Source organism: Hoplias malabaricus, chromosome 4 (assembly GCF_029633855.1).
Source record: "Hoplias malabaricus isolate fHopMal1 chromosome 4, fHopMal1.hap1, whole genome shotgun sequence".
Taxonomy (NCBI): domain Eukaryota; kingdom Metazoa; phylum Chordata; class Actinopteri; order Characiformes; family Erythrinidae; genus Hoplias; species Hoplias malabaricus.
Genome location: NC_089803.1, coordinates 5,188,913 through 5,205,803, shown reverse-complemented (window position 1 = coordinate 5,205,803; position 16,891 = coordinate 5,188,913).

Below are 16,891 nucleotides of genomic sequence, written 5' to 3'. Positions count from 1 at the left end.
CTGTGATTAGACCCTCATCATCCAAGGATTGTTTGTTTGTGATAGACGATAAAATGTTGTTCACCATTTGAATAATGTGCTCCCAAAGGCCTCCATGATGGGCACTGGCTGGAGGACTGACCGTCCACTTAACACCTTCCTGTATGAGACTGCTCACAATTTGACCTAAATTCCTAAACTTCAGTGCCTCCTTTAACTCCTTTTCAGCAGATATCAGATTAGTTCCATTGTCTGACCTTAATTCTCTTACTACAGATGAACAAGCTCGCAGTTCATCAGGAAAACTGTTCCACAGCTTTGGACCCGCGACACAAAATGCTCTATTTCCAATGGTGCTTAGCTTAAAATGTGGAACCTCAAGCAAATGGAGGCGTGAGGACCGAAGAGTATGCACTGGAGAGTATGGTTGAAGTAAACTACTTAGGTAAGAAGGGGCAAGGTCATGCAATGATTTAAACACAAACACAATGTTGTTAACTTTTGCTGTGTTGTGAAGATAGGTGATGGAAAAGAATCTCCGCAGACACGGTTAAAAGTGTAAATACATCTTTATTTACCAAAACAGTGTCTTACGGGTTCTTAAGGATCCCGTGAGAGAGTAGTGTTCAATTGAGCGCTCCGATCATCTCTCTCTCTCTCTCTATGATCTTTTCCTATATCCTTCTCTCACCTCTCCAAATAAGGCAAACATAAAGGACAGTTTACATTTGCATGCTCTAAGGGAGGGGTATAATTTATAGTTTTTTACTCTCACTGACAGCTTATCCTAAACATTCCTCTCTGTGGCGCACATACATAGAGCATATGGCTGAACACACTGAATACTGTCTTATGAGGCTATCTGATAAATATACCTCATAATTTCCTCCCTTCGAGACTGTTAAAGTCTCGTAAAAATTTAAGCAACCCATACATGTAAATGTCATAACAAATAATTGATACCTTCCTACACACAATTTTAACATCACTTGCATTATGATGTAACAAAATTTCATGGAGTGTGAGGGCGAAAAAACCTGCCAGGCCGCCATCTTTCTTGAAAATCCTTCAAACATTTTAGACAGGAAAAATTCCCTCAACGATCCCTCTGCCCGGCGATCACAAAAAATTGTACTCCAATCCAATTAAATTTATTCTATATGTGTAGGGAGTTGACTTAAGTATATGTATATAAAAATCTCAGAAAATAAAATCAAACCAATGTCCAAATTCAGGCTGGTCGACCCATCGGACCTTCCAGTGGACCTGTCCCTACCTGACATACCCCTTGGCCCTAACATCGATAAAACAAACAAAAACTCTGAGATTTCAATACACTTACACAGATTACATTTCATCAGTCTATAAATCTTCATAATACACAGTTGTTACAATTTTTAATATCACTCATATAATGGTTTATCACTATCAAAGATTACTAATAATAAACAATTCAATAGAAACATATGACATAATATTGTCTTTTCAGCAACTTTTGTCTTCTGATGTGATGTTGATGACATATTGAGCTTCAGCAAGTCTTCACAATTCTTTTTCAAAGTCCTTCTGTTTTATTGTCCTCTTTTGAGTTTTTGGATCCCTGTAGCATTTCAGGAATCTCGAACAACCATCCTCCCTTACAGTGATCTTCCCCCCTTTTTCTTTCTGGAAGAAAGAAACAACAGCCAGTATCTTTTGCAAAAATGATAGATGCAAATAAACATCAAATAAAACTTTAATAATAGTAACATTAATGGATTAATACGTTTAATAAGCTACAGTGTATACTTTCATCCTACAATCTTTATACTTGATTACTAAATAATAAACCTAACAAAATAAAAGATAATATCATAAGTGAATGAAAAATATATAATAGTGGATATTCAAAATGGATATCTTTCTACCAGGTTGTTTTCCAACATTTCCTCCTCATGTTTGTCTGAGTCGGTTCTACTTAATAATGGCATCTGTACTTGATTTCCAGGCATTACAACTCCAACCCATTTCAAAATCATAGCTTTTGCACAAGTTAACAACAGTGTACAAAAACAAAACATTATACACACTGCTAAAAGAGCTGCTCCAAAAACTTGAGCCAACATTGCTCCTAGTGGTCCTAATTTCTCCAATAACCAAGCATTCACAGACCATCCAGCTCCTTTTGATGGACCAAACGCCTCCCTTATATGCTTCAATGCTTCTATAACACTAGTCATATTATCAGAATTATCCGGAATCAAAGTATAACAGGCATCCCCTGTCAGATTCAAAGCTACACATAAACCCCCTTGCTTAGCTAAAATGTAATCCAGAGCCATGTCATGTTTCAACAAAGTTAATCTGTGACTTTTTTGAGTATTTGACAAATACTGAAACCCTCTTATTGTTTCATTAGCAAACCCTTGTAAAGTGTACGTAATATTATCTATATGATCTGCTAAAAATGTCACACCATACCATGGGAATAATCCTATACCCCATTTTTTCTCCTATACTGATTCTCCAATGATATGCTTCCAAGTTATGAAACTGAGCCATTTCCCTTTTCTTTCTTCTCACAGAATTACCTTCAGAATTCCCTTCATCAGTTGCTTCAACTTTTTGGAGAGTATAAACCTCATAAGGAAGCTTTAATGTTGCCATATAACAACAGCCTGTCCATCCATATGGTAGAAATATGTATGCTTTATCTCCACAAACCCACCAAATATCCTTAAAATTTCCTATAGTCACATTTACAGGCAAAATGTCATACTGCACCATTAATGTTCTACTCTGTTTGCTATCTGGTGTATGAAAATTCACTTTAAACAAAACGTCCTTAGGTTTAGGCTCTTTAAAATTCATCTTATAACGAGCACAATCAGATATTCCCATAAACATCCCCTGTCCATTGTGAGTATCATTGGAACAAAAACAGTCTTTAGTCTCCACAGATTTTACTTCCATCGCATCAGGCCGTGCTGTCAGTATATTTTCATGCCGATTAAGGAAATTCACATATGGCAACTTCATCAACCAAGTACAATTTAATCTAGGTCTAAACAAATGCACTGATAAAGCCATTATTATATCTTCTTCAGAGTTTTGCTGATATATTAACCACGATAAAGCATAAGATTGACACATAGCATGCAATGGTTCTGGTACTGTCTCTAAAATTGATGGCCATGTGCTTGGTGATGGAACTTTCACCACACATGGACCAGTCAACCTCGTACTCATTCTTACGGAATGGGTTATTTGCTGAAACCATAAATTTCTAGATGCCCATGGGTCTGTGATTTGTAACACTGAAGAATCAAATCCATATGCTTTCCATTTTGCTTCTCTTTTCTGTAATGCATGGTAATGGTCAGTCATTTCTTCAGATGTCCAGTCAGAATCAAAAAACTCACTCTGCCCTTCTAAAGTGATTTTCTCAGTGGTTACTAAACCCTTTGAATCCATGTCTTCCATTGGGTTTCTAGCTTCAAAAGTCACTTGACTGATATTCACTTCATGCTCCATATTTAACTCTGGACCCTGTGTTATGTTTATTTCCTTCTGCAATGGAAAGAACATTACTTCTGGAGTCTGGGTTACTTTTACAACATTATGTGATCTTGTTATTTTTCCATTTTCAACAGTTGTGCTAGATTCAGATGTACCCGAAGCAGAAGTCATCATTGGCAGTGTAGTGCTATTCATCTCCTTTAATGGCATATCTAAAGTAGTAATCCGATTAGTTACATTATTTCCTTTACTTATTTCTGGAGCTAAAGTATTTGGCTTAATTTGTTCTTTAGTAACCTTTAAAGTCATTGCCATAGTGGTTTGGTCCTGAACTCTTTTAATAGATGTAAAAACTTCAATAGGACTCTGGTCCTTTATCATCACTATCACTGTACGAGTTATGTACCCTTCTCTCCACACATTTTGAAATGGCACAAACTTAAGCTCTGGTTCCAAATAAGTACAAGTGTATTCCCCTTGATCTTCCCATGTAACATTACGTAAAAGAATTGAACAATCATCTCTAACTCTGAACCACCTAAAGGCATTAAACAAAAGATACTTTCTCTGGTCATGAGGCAAATGATCAACTTCAGGTCCTGTTAACACCACTTTTTCACCACGACTATTTTTCCACTCAGGAGGACTATTACCCCCTGTATTAAATCTTCCACATTTACAGGGAAGATGAACTGCTTTACCTAATTTAGCTTTAACCACTGTCTTGAAAGGTGATGATGTTGTTGAAATTATCAAAGGCATTAGTGTAGTTAGATGTGATCCATTTACCCCCTCACTAACTTTCGACACTGAAAAAGTAAAATTCTTTAAAGTTTCATTCTCTTTAGTTCTCATACCGTTTAGGTCTAACCTTTTTCCGAACTGGTCTTGGACTCTTCTCTTGATCCAAGTCTCTGAACTGTTTTGAAATGGAATTACTGCTTTCTGGAATGGGACCTGCTGTTCCTGGGACATATTGAAATTCAATTTCTCCAAACTTTTTGTCTCGTTTACAATCTGCTGTGTCATGTCTGGCATCATCAGAAATATACACAGAGTCATCAGCATCATCCAAACCAGGGACAATCTCCTCTTCAGGAGATCTACTCTGATTTGTTTCTTGCATGTTATTTTCAACCTCTTCTCTCTCATGTTCTTTTGGTTCTCCTGAACCTGCAACCTCTCCTCCCTTTGAGAAAGGCTCCTCTTCACTTGGTGCTTTAACACAGTGAGATAAATGATACCACGTTGGAGACCCCTTGACTTGAACTGCCGTTCCAGTACTGCGAACAACTTCAAAAGGTCCTTCTCTGCGTTCGTTATACCATTTTCTTCTAAATACCTTTACAAACACCTTGTCTCCAGGCTGCACTGTATTCTTCCTTTGCTCATCCAGTCTCTCCTGCTCCTCCTCTTTTCTTTGCTTTTCTGAAACGTATGTGGATATTCTTTTATGTAAATTAGCTAAGTATGAAACATATGCTCTCATGTCATCTTCTAAAAGAGCTAAACTTGGACCTTTCCCACTTGTACGCAAACATGGCGTTGGCATTCGTCTGCCTGTCATCAACTCATGAGGAGTCATGTGTAAATCACGCAGCTCACTTGAGCGACAAACCATTAATGCTAATGGAAGTGCTGCTATCCAATTTAACCCCGTGTGCTGACAGATTTTAACAATCCGATTTTTCAAGACACCATTCATTTTTTCACAAATCCCTTGACTTTGCGGATGGTACACAGCTCCCAGACGCTGTTTAATTCCCAATTTTTGCAAAATTAGTTTCACTGTTTTATCCACAATCTCTTTCCCATTATCTGAGGATATTCGATCTGGAAGTCCCCACCTGCTTATGACTTCTCTACACAAAAACTTGGCAACCGTTTGTGCATCCTTACACTTAGTTTATGACCTATTTCCTCATCTGGTGCACTAAGAAGAATATCATCCATGTATTGAATGACAGTACTTTTTAACTTCTGATCTACCCCAACTAAATCATCTTTCAATACTTTATTGAAAATGTGAGGACTATGTTTATATCCCTGTGGTAATCTCTTATACTCATAGAATTGTCCCTTGTAAGTAAACCCAAATAAACCCTGACTTTCTACACTTAGTGGAACACTAAAAAATGCACCACATAAATCTAATACTGTGAAATACTTTGCATCCGGAGGAATTTGGGCCAACAAAACATGTGGATCTGGCACTTCTGCTGGAAAGTCTGCTACTACTTCATTTACTGCTCTCAAATCATGTACTAAACGATAAGAGTTATCTGGCTTCTTCACAGGCAACAAAGGTGTATTACTCTGCGGATTCTGTGTTATCTTCGGAACATCTGCCTTCACAAGACCTTCAATTTGTGGTTCGATCCCTTTGATTGCTTCTTCATTCAAAGGATACTGAGGCTTCCACGGAGGTTTTGTTCCTGGTCGGAGTTCAACTTTCACTGGTTGAGCTGACTTCACAAATCCAATGTCAGTGCTATGTTGTGACCATAAACATTTTGGAACACATCGCAGCATTTCCTCTTTCAAAGAGTTTGAATCCATCTTCTCATTGTAAAGTGATTCATGTGTCATCCTGACGACTTGTGGCTGTCCTTGTCCTTGAGCAGTAATCATAATCTTAATAAATCGCTGATCTTCACTCCTCCAGATGGAAAGATTCTCTTTAAGCGGTTTAAAGACAACTTCTTCTGCTTCTGCCATCATTTCACCTATTTGTTTCTGCTCACAATCTTCAGACACCAGTAAAGTCACATGTGGTACACTTTTTCCCATCTCAAACTCTTTATGCAAGTAATCATTTTTGTCTATCTTCATAGCAGCTCCTTGTGGTCCTAAAATTATGCAACATGAACGTAATTCAACTTGCTTTGGTTGATGATTCAGCCATTGTTCTCCATCTGATTGTTCAGCATCCTTAAAGTATTTCAGTGTACAGTGAAATGGATACTCTGGAGTCTTTGCATCAGGCATGTTTGCTACAATAAACTTCTCCCACATCTTGGCTGGTTCCAAGAATTCTTCGCTAAGATTTCCAATCCAAAATACTGAAGAAGCATCAGTCTCTGTTTTCATCATCAGTTGATTAATCATTTCACTCGGCACTTCTACCAGGCAGCCGTCCGGTGTGCATTTTATTGTACAGTTCAGTCTGCACAAAGCATCTCTTCCCAAAAGTGCAATAGGTGTATGTTCTGATACCAGTATGGGTATTGTAGTCTTCAGATGTTTATAGCAGAGCTCAATTGGTTCTGTGAGAGGAATCAGCTGTTTTACTCCCTCAAACCCGATTGTCCGAATCATCTGACCAGACCTGGGGAGGTGTATATCATCTTCAGGCCGAATACAGGTGAAAGCAGCTCCACTATCTGCCATCATTATCAATGGTCGATTATTTATTTTCACCTCTATTGTTGGATCTCTCTCCGGCCCTATTGCTACCAGCTGACACCTCCCACACGAGTTCTCCGGGCATCCCTAGAATCCTGGTTCCGGGCCCCTATAAGGGTTCACAGGTCCCTTGATTGACCTTGGTTGTCCTCTGAATCCTCCTCTGAATCCTCCTCTAAAGTATCCCCTGAAGTTTCCTCCTGGCCGGTTGCATTCACGAGCAAAATGACCAAACTGTCCACAATTATAGCACACTTCAGGAGGCTGCTGAAAGTTCAGACTGAATCTTCCTGGTCTTCCTCTTCCTAGATTTCCTTGACTTCTTCCTCTCCATGTCTGCACCTGACCAAACACTGGCTGTGGCCAGGGAGTCACTGGAGCAACTGATGCTGACTGGCTCACTTGAGGTTGAGTCTGATCCAGATGTGGTCCTGGCTGATTAGGAGGCTGACTTTGTATGACTACAGCTTGTTTCTTTTCTTTTTTCTTGTTGTCCACCAGTTGTATTTGGTTCAGCTTTCTGAGAGTCTCTTCATCCTGTATTTTCTGATCATGTTCCTTCTTTCTATATAGCTCCACTTGATGGGCTATATGATCTGTATAGACACTCTTTGCCATGCTTCCAAGACCCACTACTTCTGCCAGTTTACTTCTCACTGGTAAGGGTAGTCCCTTCTGTAATTTGGCTCGCAAAATTGACTGTTCCATCTGATTTAAATCTGGATCATTTCCTGTGACATTTCTCCATACCTGATGGACTCTTGACACATAGGCTCTCGGGTTCTCTTCTTCTCCCAAAGGCTCAATCAGGATATTGTCAGGATGCACATTGGTTGGAAATGAATCTTTCAATGCTCTCCACATTCGACCTCTGATTGCAGCAAACAGCTCTGGATCATTAACAGCAGTTCTTACATATCGTTCTAGGCCCGCTTTCTGTAGAATTTCTTCCATGGCTGGAACTCCCAGGAGATTTGCTAAAAGTCTCTTTATGTCACCTATTGCTGGCTGCGTTCCCACCAGAAGCTCTTCTAATTTTGAAATCCAAGGATGTGCTCCTTCTTGCAAAGTAGGCAACTTTTCCATGATATCTGACATATCTGTATTTTGCCAAGGCTTGTATTCCAAATTCCGTCCTCGGACTATCACTGGACATATCTTTTCAAGTGATTTCCCTTTCCTTGGACGCAAAGTGTATTGTCTATCAGATTTTTTAGTGTCTTCATTTTTCAGATCCCCCTCATATGTCTGCAACTCTTTCAGTTGTGTCTCCAGTGAGCTAGAAGCATTATCTAAGTTCAATAAACATTGGTCTATACTTTTTTCTACTTCTCTCAAAGCTCTTCGTCTGTCTTCTCCTTTTGTGCTGGATGTTTCAGGAAATAATCCTCTTTCAGAGAAAGATCCCTTACTCTTCCATCCATCATCACTTTCTTCATTCTCTGTTTCATCAGAACTTCCATCTCTCGAGTCCTCTTTCCTTCTACTCACATCTCCTCTTTTTTCTGCTTTAGCCAGCATTCGTCTGATGGCTGGATCATATCCACCCATGGCCTCCTCCTGGTCACTCAGATCCTCATTTTCAATGGTCCTCCTTCTCACTCTCAGTTCACCTCTAGTCTGCAGACGTCGAGTTTTCTTCTTGCTTTTGGAACTTGGATACAGCTTTATCGTTGTCTCTGCTTGTCCTGTTTCAATGATGCATTCATCTTCATCTTCAATGTGATAATTTCCTCCTTGACTAATCACTGGAAGCTGAGGATAGGCTTTTTCACTTTTCACTTCCTTCTCATAAGGTGGTGGTGTCTTAACTGAGTCCACATGTGAAAAAGACACATTAACTTCGGCCATCTGTCTTTCGGTTTTTTTCGGTTAATCGCGTCTACACTCTTCTCCCTCTTGTCCTTCGCTGCCTTCATCAGTTTCTGACTCTCTTGTTCAAATAACTGGAGAATGCCAAGCTCTATTTCTCTTTTTTCCTTTCGCTTTTCTCCTTGACGCCCTTTTTTCTGTCCTGCTTTATATGTTGATACAAGTACCTCTATTGTTTTAATTACATCTGGGTTAAGTGTCCCCTCTACCGGCCATGGTTGGTCTATGTCAGGCCATCGCTTATAAAATTTTTCTGATATTCTTGCAATGCCTTTTATTAGAGGATTATTTTTCTTAACTATATCAACAGGAGTAACCCCTTTTGAAACATTAGTGCCCATTTTTGGCATAATAATGACTAAATATGTTCCCAACTTACACTTATTAATTATTTCTCTCCCTCTTTTTTTTTTTTTTTTTCTGTTTATATGCCACTATATTACCACAATTAATAAAAATCAATCCCCAATTGAATTTGCCAACTTCAGAGAAATCAAACCTTAATATGCAATACAATTCACACCACTAAATCCCCTTTATTAAGTGATATAACTACTAAGTGCACCATAAACCTAGATTTATTAAACATTCAGTAACTACCTTGTAATTAAAGAATATACAAACTTATATAAGACTCAACAAGCACTTCTAAATATGATTACCACTAAATATTTGCAACCCCATACACTTATAGCAAAGCTTAGATCAGAAATCCCTTTTCAAATAATAATTTTTCTTCATAAACCACGTTGTTAATTCTTTATAATCCAATTATTACCTTAAAAGTGAACAACCTGTTGCCAAGCTTTCTTTGAAGAAGTCTATGTCATGTACTATAGCACCTCTAATGAACTAAATGCAAATAGATAAACAAATCAATGAATTTCCAATTATTACTTTTTAATAATGAGACTTATTAATGATTTAATCTAAATGTATCAATGCAGGTGTTTGTGAAAGAAGTTTGTGGATAAAACGACTAGCCTTTGTGCAGTCTGCTCTGCTCTGGGCAAATTTGACCCCCCTTTTTTCCTCTCGGTCCTCTTCTCACCGTCTCCTTTAAAATTTGAGAACTCACACACACACACACCCCACAGGATAAAAAGACAAATAGAAATTTAATACATTCAGCTTACTTCTTAGTAATTAAACATTCAATATGCTTATTTGTATTTTATTTACCAACATTTAGTTCATTCATAACATTTTTACCCTTCATTCAATATTGTAAACACCTCCAACAAATCTCTTCATTGGCTTGAAGCCCAAACGACCTTAATCTCAACCCCCCTAAAAAGGGTCTAAAGTGATTGATGGCAATAAGTTCATCCTTAATGCAGCTCCCTTTAACATCTGGTTCGGCTTAACCAGTTTAACATAAACATTTCACATACTATTCTATGACCACATGATAGTAAATTTCCAACCCTGCATCTTGGTTCTTCAAACTTATATACTAAGATAAGATTAATGTACTATGTTGTACTCTTCACATATAAACATTGCAGTGGTATGTTTAAACCCCAGAAAGCACCAATGTCAAACACTCAGAGTTTTCCAATATTCACACATTGGCAGTATTTTTCAATTATCAGTTGGCAGCTAAAAATTATTATTTTTCTCATATAAAGTAACAGTGCTTCACAGAGATCTCAACACCATAGACTATAAAATTCACCCCCTTTTTCTGAGCAACTGAAATAACACCATTCCAACACACTTTATTAATTCAATTCTAATTTCCATCTTGTAGCAGCTCTCTCCATATAAGGCCATTCCTCAGTTCCACTGGCCTAAAACAATTACCCCATTCAATGTATTTCAATTTCATCAAACTATTGCATTCAAAGAGAACACAAACAAATTACTGCTCCCCCAATTCACTCTCACCCACTATGTTAAATTAATCCTCTATTCCCTTTTATTTTAGATCATAAGCACAACACAAGCACCACACCCATAGAAAAAATTCAGTTCAAACGCACCCAATCTCAGGAGCTCCAAACCCCTGCACAGCACTATACATCAATATTTTCTGATTTGCCCAATAACTATTAGTTTCTATTTAAATCAAATCAACGTGGCTTTTATCAGTACGTCACAAATCAAAGTCCTGCCATTTCTCTTTTTCAAGAGTGAATTCTAGGCCTTACACACTTGCAGAAAGAGACCCCTCCGCAAAGCATAAGATCTCAAAAATTCAACAAAATAAGAGGAACCAGACCCATGAACAATTTTTTCTCCCAATAAAAGCCATCATATGGAGATTTCAAAATTTTTCTCCTTTTTCTTCAATAACAATTTTCCCTTTAGTTCCCATAATTAAACCTTACAGTTTCCCCAATGTACTCTATTAATTACTCAGCTTTACACCTTGCTCTCCTTTCTCCTATTCTCAACATCTAAAAACGTCTTTCTGGAGCTCATTGTCTATATTTTCTTAATGTATAGTCTCCAAGAAAGCTCATAAAATCGTCTCTCTGGAGCTCATTTTCTACTGTTTTTCTTAATGTATAGTCTCCCAGAAAGCTCATTTATTTTTACTTTATATATTTTTATTTTAAAACGTCTTCCGTTCAGGCTCATTGTCATAAATAAACAAACCCCTCATTTTATTGAGGTTCATATTCATTTAAATAACTGTCCTTGAACGAAGCTCATAATTTTTACCATTACAATTTTCTTTCCCTATTAATTTCTAAATCTCTCATTTATCACATTTCCCCCTTTCTCTAAAAAAAAAAACACCCACAGAAAATTCATGGCTTTTTACAGCGCAAGGGAGAAACTAGTGTTCCCCCACACACACTCAATATGCAACCACAGAAGGGAGGGGGTTGATCACTCCCCCTTTTTCTCCCAAAAAATTATTTCAGCTGACACACACACACACATAGTTACTTATAAGGGACAACGTTGAAAAGGGAAAAGGGAGGGGGTGAGGCACACACACACATGCACAGCAAGACACTCTTTTTTTCTTAACTCACTAGGCACACACACATACTCCAACATCCTCCAAACAGCGCTTACACACACTCATCATTTTCATCACAATTTCTCATAGTCGACCCATTCACACATTAACAGCATGCTTTTTATTGCCGCCCTTACCTTATTTCCTTATTCCTTTATTCCTTATTTTTAATTTATGCTACCTTATGAGGTGTAATAATTCAAAAAGAGGCAGCATCAATACAGTGTTCGTCAACAGTGTTTCGAGTGGGCACCCCTAATTAAATCTCTGCATCACACCTCCAGTTTCTCATCAAACTGACCCAAAAAATCACCTAGTGAATTTTTCAGGATTTGCGGCCGGGCTATCCCGCCTCTAAAAAGAGGGCTTAAATCCGAAATCTGCGGCTTCCTTTCTTTATTTAACTCTCTTTTCCTCTATTTTCCATATATTTCTCTTCGTTATCCTTAAACCTTAAATTCCATTTAACCTTAAATAAATTTTAACCAAATGCCACTGGGCCCAGGGCTTCTAACTATTTCAATACAATCCAATTCCAAAAAATTCAAAGCTTACTTTCACGCAATGACTGTGATTCATGTCTTACAGTTTCAAGCAAAAATAGGGCCCTGTTTACCCAAACGTGCATGTCATCATCAGCTCACCTTATCGTTACTAATTAAGCTATTCTACACTTATACTTCAACATTTCCTTTCCTTTTATTTTTCCTTTTTACTCTTATTAATTATTCCTTTTATTTCCTTTCTTTATTACAATGACTATAGTTAAAAATTTAGAACGGAGAACTTTATCCAACACCATCAACACAACACTACATACACTATTGAGTCTATTTATGAGTGCAACCCTTTCTGCATCAGACAGCCCAAACACCCAACCAGCGCTCAAATTTGTGAAAATCTCACCTTCTATTTGCCGGCTTTTAAGCGGTAGTTCGGATGCAGGGGTCATCTGAAGCAAACAGGTCACAGCTCATATCCCATCCTCGTCGCCAAACTTTGTTGTTAACTTTTGCTGTGTTGTGAAGATAGGTGATGGAAAAGAATCTCCGCAGACACGGTTAAAAGTGTAAATACATCTTTATTTACCAAAACAGTGTCTTACGGGTTCTTAAGGATCCCGTGAGAGAGTAGTGTTCAATTGAGCGCTCCGATCATCTCTCTCTCTCTCTCTATGATCTTTTCCTATATCCTTCTCTCACCTCTCCAAATAAGGCAAACATAAAGGACAGTTTACATTTGCATGCTCTAAGGGAGGGGTATAATTTATAGTTTTTTACTCTCACTGACAGCTTATCCTAAACATTCCTCTTTGTGGCGCACATACATAGAGCATATGGCTGAACACACTGAATACTGTCTTATGAGGCTATCTGATAAATATACCTCAACAAGCCATTGGTACTGTATACGAAACTTCACTGGAAGCCAATGAAGATGACTTAGGACTGGAGTAATATGCTCCTATGATCTTGTATGGGTCAGCACCCTAGCAGCAGAGTTTTGCACATACTGCAGCCTGCTCAAAGCCCGAGCAGGGAGGCTACACAACAGAGCATTGCAGTAGTCGAGTCTGGAAGTTACAAATGCATGGACTATGGTCTCAGCAGCAGTGAAAGAGAGAAAAGGGCAAATCCTAGAGATATTTTTAAGATGGTAGAAGACTGTCCTACATGTGTTGTTAATATGTGATTCAAATGATAATGTAGAGTCAAAAATTATTCCGAGATTTCTCACTAGTGTTGAGGTAGAGACAACAAAACCAGGGATACAAACAGTAGTGTCACTAAGCCTCCTGACTGTTGCAGAAGAAGCAATTATGATGGCTTTTTATTATTTAAGCTCAGGAAGTTCTCGATCATCCAAGTGCTCACATCAGTTAAGCAATTCAGCAAGGCACTAGGTGGCAAGCTGTGAGAAGGCTTTGTACAAATGTATATCTGGACATCATCAGCAAAACAGTGAAACTGCAGTCCATGATGTCTAATGATGTCACCAAGAGGAAGGATGTACAAAATAAAAAGCAGGGGCCCAAGAACAGAGCCCTGGGGGACACCATGTGACAAGGAGCATGTGTCAGATCGAAAACTTCCCATTGAAACAAACTGCTGCCTACCAGAAAGATACGATTGAAACCAAGCTAATGCAGTACCAGTTATGCCAACCATGTTTTTGAGCCGAGTAAGTAAAAGGCTATGACGCATTGTATCAAATGCTGCAGTAAGGTCCAATAGGACAAGAAGACTCAGCAATCCTTGGTCAGCTGACATCAGCAAATCACTGACAACCCTAACAAGAGCAGTTTCAGTGCTGTGATTGCTCCTAAAACCTGATTGGAAGACCTCAAACAGATCACATGATTGAATATGTTCTGTTAACTGAGCAGCTACTGTTCGCTCCAACAGTTTAGCAAGGAAAGGGAGATTAGAGATGGGCCTATAATTTGCGAGGTTCTCAGGATCTAAGCCAGGCTTCTTGAGAACTGGAGTAATAGCTGCCAGTTTCAAAGAAGCTGGGACCATTCCTGAAATAAGTGAAGCATTGATAATTTTGGTAATAAGAGGACAGATAAATGGAGAACAGGCTTTCACCTGCTGTGTTGGAAAAGGGTCTAATTCACATGAAGTTGCCCTAGAGAGATTAATAATCTGTGAAACATACTGTTGGTTTATAGTATTGAAGGTAGAAAAATAGCTGCTGCTGAACTGAGAAGATAGTTGTGGAATGTTTAGCCTGGTTGCAGTGGGCTGGAACTGAGAGTATACTGAGAGTTCAGCTGAAGGAACCATAGGGAAACTTTTCACAGGGCTCAATAGCTTATTAAAAGTTGAAAAAAGAGCTCTGGGTTACTGTGGGCACCATTAATAACATCAGAATAATAGAGTGTTTTAGCTTCCTGTAGTTTTTCCTTATAAAACAAGACATGATCACTGTAAGCAAGGGCATGCACAGTCAGGCCAGTTGTTTGAAAGACGTTCAAGCTGACGACCAGCAGCTTTCAGCTTGCGCAGCTCATCAGTGTACCAGGGAGCACGTTGAGAAAATAGAACCAAGCGTGTTCTTAGAGGTCCCAGGTGGTTTAAAATATGTGACAATGTTTCGTCGTAGTGGGACACTAGCAAATCAGGATCTAAGCAATCAGGTGCTGGGCTCTGACTGAGTATCTCCATAACAGCAGGAGGACTGATATTTTTAAGGCTCCGGAATGTAAACTGGTGTGATTGATGCTGCCCTCGCTGTTGACATGATAGTGGAAAGTCAAAGAACACAGCTTTATGGTCAGATACACACAGATCAATGCCTCTCACATTAAAAGGGGGTTTACCCAGAGAGAAAACAATGTCCAAGGTGTGGTCCTTGTTATGTGTAGGAAAATCAACGTGCTGAGAAACATCAAAGCTCTGTAAATTTTTAGCAAACAAACAGTTACCAGAATTGATGTGAATATTAAAGTCACCAAGCAGCAACAAATCAGAATAAAGAGGAATAAGTGTGGAGATGAGCTCAGAAAACTCTGGCATAAAAACAGATTAGGTTTTTGGGGGGCGATAGATAAGCAGAACCAATACAGGTTTAACAGCAGAGACCAACAGTGCCAAACACTCAAACAATGTCATATTTGGGATTAAAACTGTTTTAACTTTGAGGCCAGGGCTGTACACCACTGCAAGTCCTCCACCTCGACCAGTTAAACGAGGTTTATCCACGTATTGATAATGTACGTAACACGTAACATAGGTTCCGGTTATTTGTGTGATCAGTTGAGCCTGCCGTCGCCTGGGAAGATTTACGGCGACACGATGCCCACAGCAAGGGAATATTGTTCGGGTGCTGATAGTAGTTATAAGTCCGACCAAGACCCCGATGACAATATTTAGGTCGTCGCAGAATACCAGGGTGACCATGGATCATTAGAGGAGCAGGAATTTTACACTGAGCATTTCAGAATGTAAAAAGTTCACCAAAAGAGTACCTTATCCTCCTTGTCGTCATGATAAGGCCACAATGGAAGTTGCAGCCGTAGTAGCCCAGTAAAAGCCAGAGAAATAAACCCAAAATAATCCACATAGCACAGGCAACACAGGTACTCTCGCGGCAGATGTTAAGCACAGTCACAGACGCTCAACTCTAAGAAGAGAGCTCAGAGCCACAAGGAGAAATCCACAAGGCTCATATTACAGTAAATCCAGTACAAAGTTTGATACAGTGTGTTGGGTTCCACAGCACTTTTGCACACAGCGGGTAGAAAAACCGAATACAAACTTTAAAAACTTTATCACCGGGGGAGAAGCGGCAGCCAGCGTATCTCTTGCAACCCGAAAGTCCAATCATGATGATGATGAGGAATCTAGGATTATCTTGTCTGTTCCAACACAATACATTGACACTGCAATGTGTTACTGAAGGAGGTTACAATGTGTACAAAAAATGTACCAAATCCATCACATACTGAAATGTGTTTGGTGCCTCTTGAAGACCAAAAGTTATAATAAATTTATATATTTGTTTTTCTTAAGGGAGGCATGGTGGTGCAGCAGGTAGTGTCACATTCACACAGTTCCAGCGACATGGAAGTTGAGGGTTCAAGTCCCAAGTGTCTGTGAGGAGTTTGGTGTGTTCTCCTCGTGTCCACGTGGGTTTCCTCCAGATGCTCTGGTTTCCTCCCACACATGTCCAAAAACACATGTAGGTAGATGGATTGGTGACTCAAAGTGTCCATAGGTGTGAGTTTGTGTGTGTGTTGCCCTGTGAAGGACTAGCACCACCCTGAACTGGACAAGGGTTGCAGACAATGAATGAATTAATTAATGTTTTTCTTGGAGCAGCATTTTATCTTATCTCCTCAAACAATGGCATGGGCTGAACACTTTGAATGAAAACAATCTTCTACACATGTTATGTGTTTACAATAAACAAATGAGCATTTTCATGCAAATTCTAATCCTCCACCGACAGCCGCCGAATTAAAATGTTTTTAACGTATGAATGGCAGAATGCATCTATGTGCGGAACAAAAAAGCTTGCCCCTCAAAAATGTGCCTCTTGTTGTTTATGCTTCTCTCACAAGAATATAAAAATATATTTTGTTTCAACCTATATATAGTTTGAAAGTAGAAACTTCAAGGTTTCCGAAGTATGTTGAATTTTTTTTTCTAGGAT